Genomic DNA, 6205 nt, shown 5'->3' with positions numbered 1-6205 from the left:
GTGCTATGTTGTATAACCGTTTGTTACGCCTCTGTCTGTCACCCCTTGTCTACATTATATGTATACCTATATATTGTCCAGCGCTGCTTAATATGTTGGCACTTTTTAAATACATTAAATAATAATAATACACCTTGATGGGACTTGATCGGTGCATCTTCAAGCTGCTAAATTTGCATACAAATTTACATAACCCTGCATGAACTCAGAAATATTTGCTTCTCATTTGATCTCATTGCTCATCCCTAGGCAGGGGTGTATTTTAATAATATAGATAACTGATCTCACAGAATCCTCCTCACCTCTCTGGTTATGTGTGTGTTTCATAAATAGAGATAATAATTAGATCATGTAATCTCCCAGAATTCCCCTCACCTCTCTGGTTGTAAGTTTTATAAATAAAGATAAGAGTGTCATCATGTGACCTCCCTGAATCCTCGGCACCTCTCCAGTCAGATGTGTGTTTATAGATAGAGATAAGAGTGATGTCATGCGACCTCCCAGAATCCTCCTCACCTCTCCGGTCAGCAGACAGATGATCTCCAGGGTGAGGTTGTATATCCTCTTGGTTATGTAATGGTGGTGCTTGTCCATCCTAGTGATGTGGTCATGTGATCTGTACAAGATGCTGCTGCCTTTTCATAGATAATAAGAGGAAGATAATCTAGGTTGTACAGTTGTCAGTAGTAAAAACAACAATACTGGATCCCCCTCCCCCCAGAACACCCTACTGTTGTTACTGGTGGGTGGGAGGGCTGTGCAGAGTATTACAAGAAAGCATAAAAAGTTGGTTTATAGCTACACTGGGAAAAAAACTGCGGGGGGTGGGGGTGGGATGGAGGACATGGCTGTACTTTGAAATAAATTACATTACTGGAGTGGGGGGATATTGTACACACTGGAGAATAATGGCAATGCTAGAGATACAGGGCTATACTTAAAAAGAAATGGCATTATTGCATACCTCGCAACTTTTTGAGATGAGAAAAAGGGACACTTAAGCCACACCCCTGGCTATGCCCTCACCACGCCTCTAGCCACGCATACCATAAAGATTTCATTAAAAAAAAAAAGTGTTGTTTTATCATTCAAACCACACTGGTCCTTTCTATCCTGGTTCATAGTAACATTTTAAAATTAGTAATGTATCAATAAAGGTTGGGAATAAAGTTTAAAGTTTAGAGTCAATCAAACACATTTTTAGTATAGAAATATATGTATTTACATAGAAAGAGGGACAAAGTCCTGAAAGAGGGACAAATGAGGGTGAAAGAGGGACAGGGCTCCAAAAAAGGGACTGTCCCTCCGAAAAAGGGACAGTTGGGAGCTATGTTATTGGGGTGGGGGATATTACATACTGGAGGATAATGGCAATTCTGGGGGACACCGGAAGGGCATAGATGTACTTGGAATAAAAAGAATTACTGGGGAGGAGGTATATTGCATACTAGGGGACATCTGGAATGCTGGGGGGACATGTGGGAACATGGCTTTACTGGGAAAAAACAAACATCATGACATTTATATGTGTCTCTTCAAGGTGGTTAGTCAGTATAGTGAGAGGTGTGCCATGACCTCCTCTGTAACAAAGTATGTCCACTCCTACCTCTGCTCTGCTAAATATATAACCAGAATTACTCAATTACCTCTTCCAACAATCTGTTCTCTTAACTTCCTGCAAGCTCTCTTCCTCCTGTTATATCGCTTAGTGTTGTCCGGATCATGAACGATTCGGATCTTTGATCCGAATCTATTTTGTGAGTCGAATCATCCGAATCATCAAAATGAGTGAGTCGGATCGCAAAAGGGGTGGGGCCAGGAGCGACACGCCCCCTCTCAGCAGGCAGCGGGGTCCTGAAAGCAGAGCTGAATCGCTCTGTTGGATGGGAGGCAGCCTTGCAGGGAGACAGGTAGATGAGAGCAGAGGCGGGACAAGGTCCTTCAGCACCCAAGGCTGAGACACCAAAGTGCGCCCCCCATCCCTCCCACCCCAGCCGTCACACACTGATTGCTATTAGACTAATAGGTGCCCCAAGGCCCCCAACCTCCCCAACACCTTAATCTCTAGTTATCTGGCTTGCAGTCACTGTCATGTATCCCCTTTTCTTATTTCTTTCTGCTTCAAACACAATTGGGAATGACAGCTGAATGAATTGTGCGCCCCCTCCTACACTGCGCCCTGAGGCTGGAGCCTCTCCAGCCTCTGCCTCGGCCCTGGATGAGAGAGAGGGGACATCGGTGCCACTGCCAGATATGTGTATAGCACACATACTGGCTATAACGTGCTGCTGATTGCAGGCTGTCTGTTCCGTAGTTGTGCACAGAGTGAACACATTAGAAGCTTTTGGCTCAGCTCAGCACAGCTCAGTAACTTTGCAGGCACTGTGATTGCAGCGCAATATGATCCTCCTGAGGGCCGGTTCACACGAACGGCAGGCGGCGTCTACCGCCAAGCGTTCGGGACCCATCGGCTAAACGCTCCCATTCAAGTGAATGGGAGCGTTTAGCATTGCGCGGTTACCGTCGATTACCGTCGATAGCATAAGCGCGGCGTTCCAATCCCGATTTAACGCGTCATTTCGGCCGTCCCTAGAAGCCGCATGCGACGTCCAGGGACGGCTAGCCGACGCGGCTTCATGTCCCCCTGCGGGGAGGAGAAACGCTGATCGCGACGATCTCAGTACTGCCACCAGCGAACAGGACGTCACAGGACGACACGACTTCCTGGCCGCCCCAACGCCGCCTGCCGTCCGTGTGAACCGGCCCTAAACCGCTGCACTTTACTTCTGGGAATGCTTTCTTTCACTAAGTTTGCATGCAAAGTACACAGATGAGCATATAGGTGAAATAGATGTAAAGCATATGATTGCAGCATGTGGGTATTGTGTGCAAACATTTCTGCTCTCTGCTCGTCCCTTCTCTGTCCACTCCCTGCCCTCTGTCCATCTTCTCCCCTTCTCTGTGTGTCCACCCTTCCTACCCTTCTCCTGTCCTGCTAGTCATTTCACCCCCGAATGCTTCGGTAGTAAAATGATCCGAGATTCGGATCAAAGATCCGGATCTCTTCAATGATCCGATTCGAATCATCCGGATCATTGAAAAGATCCGAACTTCCCATATCGCTTCCTTTCTGTGGTTCAATTTCTTCTCGTCGGTGCGTTCCACAGAGAGGTGAGATCGCCATCTTGTGGTGAATAGGATAACTACAGCCTCTGTTAGTGGAATCACCTATTACACTCATCCATTCAATATTATTATCTTTTACTGCACATTTTCATGGGCCACATGCCCCCTGATCACACTCCCGCTGCTGTGCATGCACTGAATGTGCCCAGTAATGCCCGTAGCTGGCTTAGTCAGCCAGGTTTCGGAGGGACACAGTGGCTGAAGGGAGAATAGCAGAATGATGGCAAGGGAACCGGGGGACTGCAGGGGTCTGGAAGAAGACCATACAATACACGGCCGTGTATAGCTAGATGTCAGCTGACCATACACACTGAACCACACATAGCAGCATAGCAGTCATACTCAAACTATCTAGTCAAACTTAGTGGGTACTCCACAATACAAATCTGACTTGAGTAACTGAATGCTTCAAATCCACAGCCCAGATGCTGCAATATACATCCTCTGTGATTCTTAATCTGCCACGCTGTAAGGCTGACTCAGTAAACTGACACTGTCCGCTTGAAGACTGTTTTTGGTCTATGATAGATATAAGGTGCGATTACACCGCTCACCAGGCATTCCCCTCAGTTCAATTGCAAAGTATTGCTTTTCAGATAGGGCTGTCTTAGTAATACACAGTTCAAGGTGTAGGCACAGTTCCAATAGCAGATTATGCACCCCTCAGCCATACAAGGCTAACAATGATTGCACTTGCCCAGGCGGGCTCTCACCACCGCTGGGTTCAGCTGACTACTTGGATGTCCTCCACCATCAGTGTAGATAGTCTCCAGTGAGCCTCTTACATTCAGCAAGCTGGGCAGCATACATGGAATTTCTCCCTGCAGGAGTCACGCTGTAACCAATCAGCTCCTCGTCAGCGTGGCAGCAAGTCTGTGTGTGAACTTTCAGTGACCTGCAGGCCGTGTCACATGACTTAGGGGGGGATAAGGAAGTTTTATGTGACTGCATTTTGATTCAATAAACTTTTGTGATATTTGCTAGTAGACGCTCTCCATAGTCTTTTCTGTCTTTATGTCTTATCATATGGAAAGCGGCTCCCCTGATAAGGGTGTCAGATACCTCTATATTTTCTTGCTCTCCTCAATTAATGTTTAACTTTGCAGAAGACGAGACAAGTCAACCCAGACAAGTCAACCTGTCCGCCTTATCGTCACTATAGGTTCCCTTTAAAAAAAAAAAAAAAAAAAAAAAAAAAAATCAGCACTGCAGATAAAGTAATTACATGAATTTCCAAAGAGCAAGATGACATTCAGAGACCTGAAACTCTCCAGATGTTAGATTTGTTTGATGGCTCCTACAGTGCTCTTACATGTCACCCACAGATCATGACTGCACTGACACTCGCAGCTCCGCAGTGGGAGTGATGTGGCCTGGTGGATTAATATGAGCCATGCTGCATCAACCTGGGCTTCGTTTGCTCTGTCTAGGCACACAAGAGGATTTGAGCTGGTGCAGCAAGGAAATCCTATCTATGAATGATGGTGCCATGTGCACGCACTACTAAACACCAATGCTTGGTGGGAACTTAGCCTAATATTTGGGGGGCACTCTGCATAATAGGATATACAGTAACTCTGCCTAATTTTTGTGGTGGCTGGATGGTGACGTAATGGTTAAGGGCTCTGCCTCTGACGCAGGAGACCAGGGTTCGAATCTTGGCTCTGCCTGTTCAGCCAGCACCTATTCAGCAGGAGACCTTAGGCAAGTCTCCCTAACACTGCTACTGCCTATAGAGCGCGCCCTAATGGCTGCTGCTCTGGCGCTTTGAGTCCGCCAGGAGAAAAGCGCTGTATAAGTGTTATTTGTCTTGTCTTGTCTAATTTTTAACTGTCTATTGTGTGGGAACCTACTCTTATGATTAAATGGTGAAAGCATTTCAGCAGCACTGCTACATATTACTTGCAATTTTCCCTTAAAGCGGGGCTGAACTCAGAACTTCCTCTCTGCTCTAAAAGATATGCAGCAGCATAATAACCTTTAAAGAAAAACAGCTGATGCAAATCCTACTATAAATCTGCAGTGTTTCTTCTTCCTGCTTTAATGGAAGCAAACATATCGTTAACATCCTCTGCTTTCAAATTATACTGGTTGAACTCGATGGACGTATGTCTTTTTTCAACCAAAATAACTATGTAACTATGTAAATTAGCTTATCTGCCGTGGCAGTTAGCTGACACAGGTGAGGGATCAAATTACAACTTGTGATTAGACACAAATGAGGGGGAATTAGATAGGTTAAACTCTCTAAATACACACAGGCAGCATTTCTCTATGTTTTCCTTCTGTCCTGAGCAAGAATTCAGGTCCACTTGAAGGCCGGTTTTACACTGTCTGCGTTGCGATGTTCCTGCTGCATCCCACCGCAATACAAAAACTACAATCATATGACCCTGTGGCAGAGTGCGCTGACAGGGTCATATGCATAGTTCTGCCCCCATTCAGAGACGTATTCCCTGCTGGACAGGAAGTATGTCACTGGGACTCCTGTCAGTCCATGCATGCCTGCCGTGATGCACCGCATTTACACATTGCTGTGTTGCCTATACACTTCCATTACCTCAAGCACTATGCATCATGTGTGGATCGGATACTTCTGGTGCACTGCAATGGACCACAATAGGTGTGAAAGTCTCCACAGACTTTCATTGCTTTTGCTGCCCCTTGTGGTAAATAGGGTAATGCAATGCAGGTTACTGTAAAAGGGGCCTAAGATGTCGTACGCAGTTAATCAGCCTTTGCTTTATGCTCCTTCTTTACTTATTATAGACCGATAGACCAACTGCAACTTTTTCTTTGGGTAAATACACACCACATGTTCATAAACTTAGCATATTTTTTATTTTTCCAGTCACGCCATAGATAGAAACAATCACAACAGTCAAATAAACAATATTACATTTGTTCACAAAAATGCCATACATTTTCAAACCAACTATCAACCACAACATACAACATCCATGATTGAAAGCAAAAATACTTCTGTATATGATCACATAAAATATGCTATTCAGTAGTC

The 6205-nt window shown here is 45.3% G+C and overlaps 1 protein-coding gene across 1 annotated transcript in view; it reads right to left on the bottom strand.

Moving 5' to 3' along the window:
- LOC137536782 (zinc finger protein 850-like) overlaps positions 1-6205 on the bottom strand; it is a 182663-nt gene that overhangs the window by 50200 nt on the left and 126258 nt on the right. The window lies entirely within an intron of this gene.

The sequence above is a fragment of the Hyperolius riggenbachi genome, chromosome 10 (assembly GCF_040937935.1).
Source record: "Hyperolius riggenbachi isolate aHypRig1 chromosome 10, aHypRig1.pri, whole genome shotgun sequence".
NCBI lineage: Eukaryota > Metazoa > Chordata > Amphibia > Anura > Hyperoliidae > Hyperolius > Hyperolius riggenbachi.
This window is presented reverse-complemented; position numbering and strand designations above follow the sequence as displayed.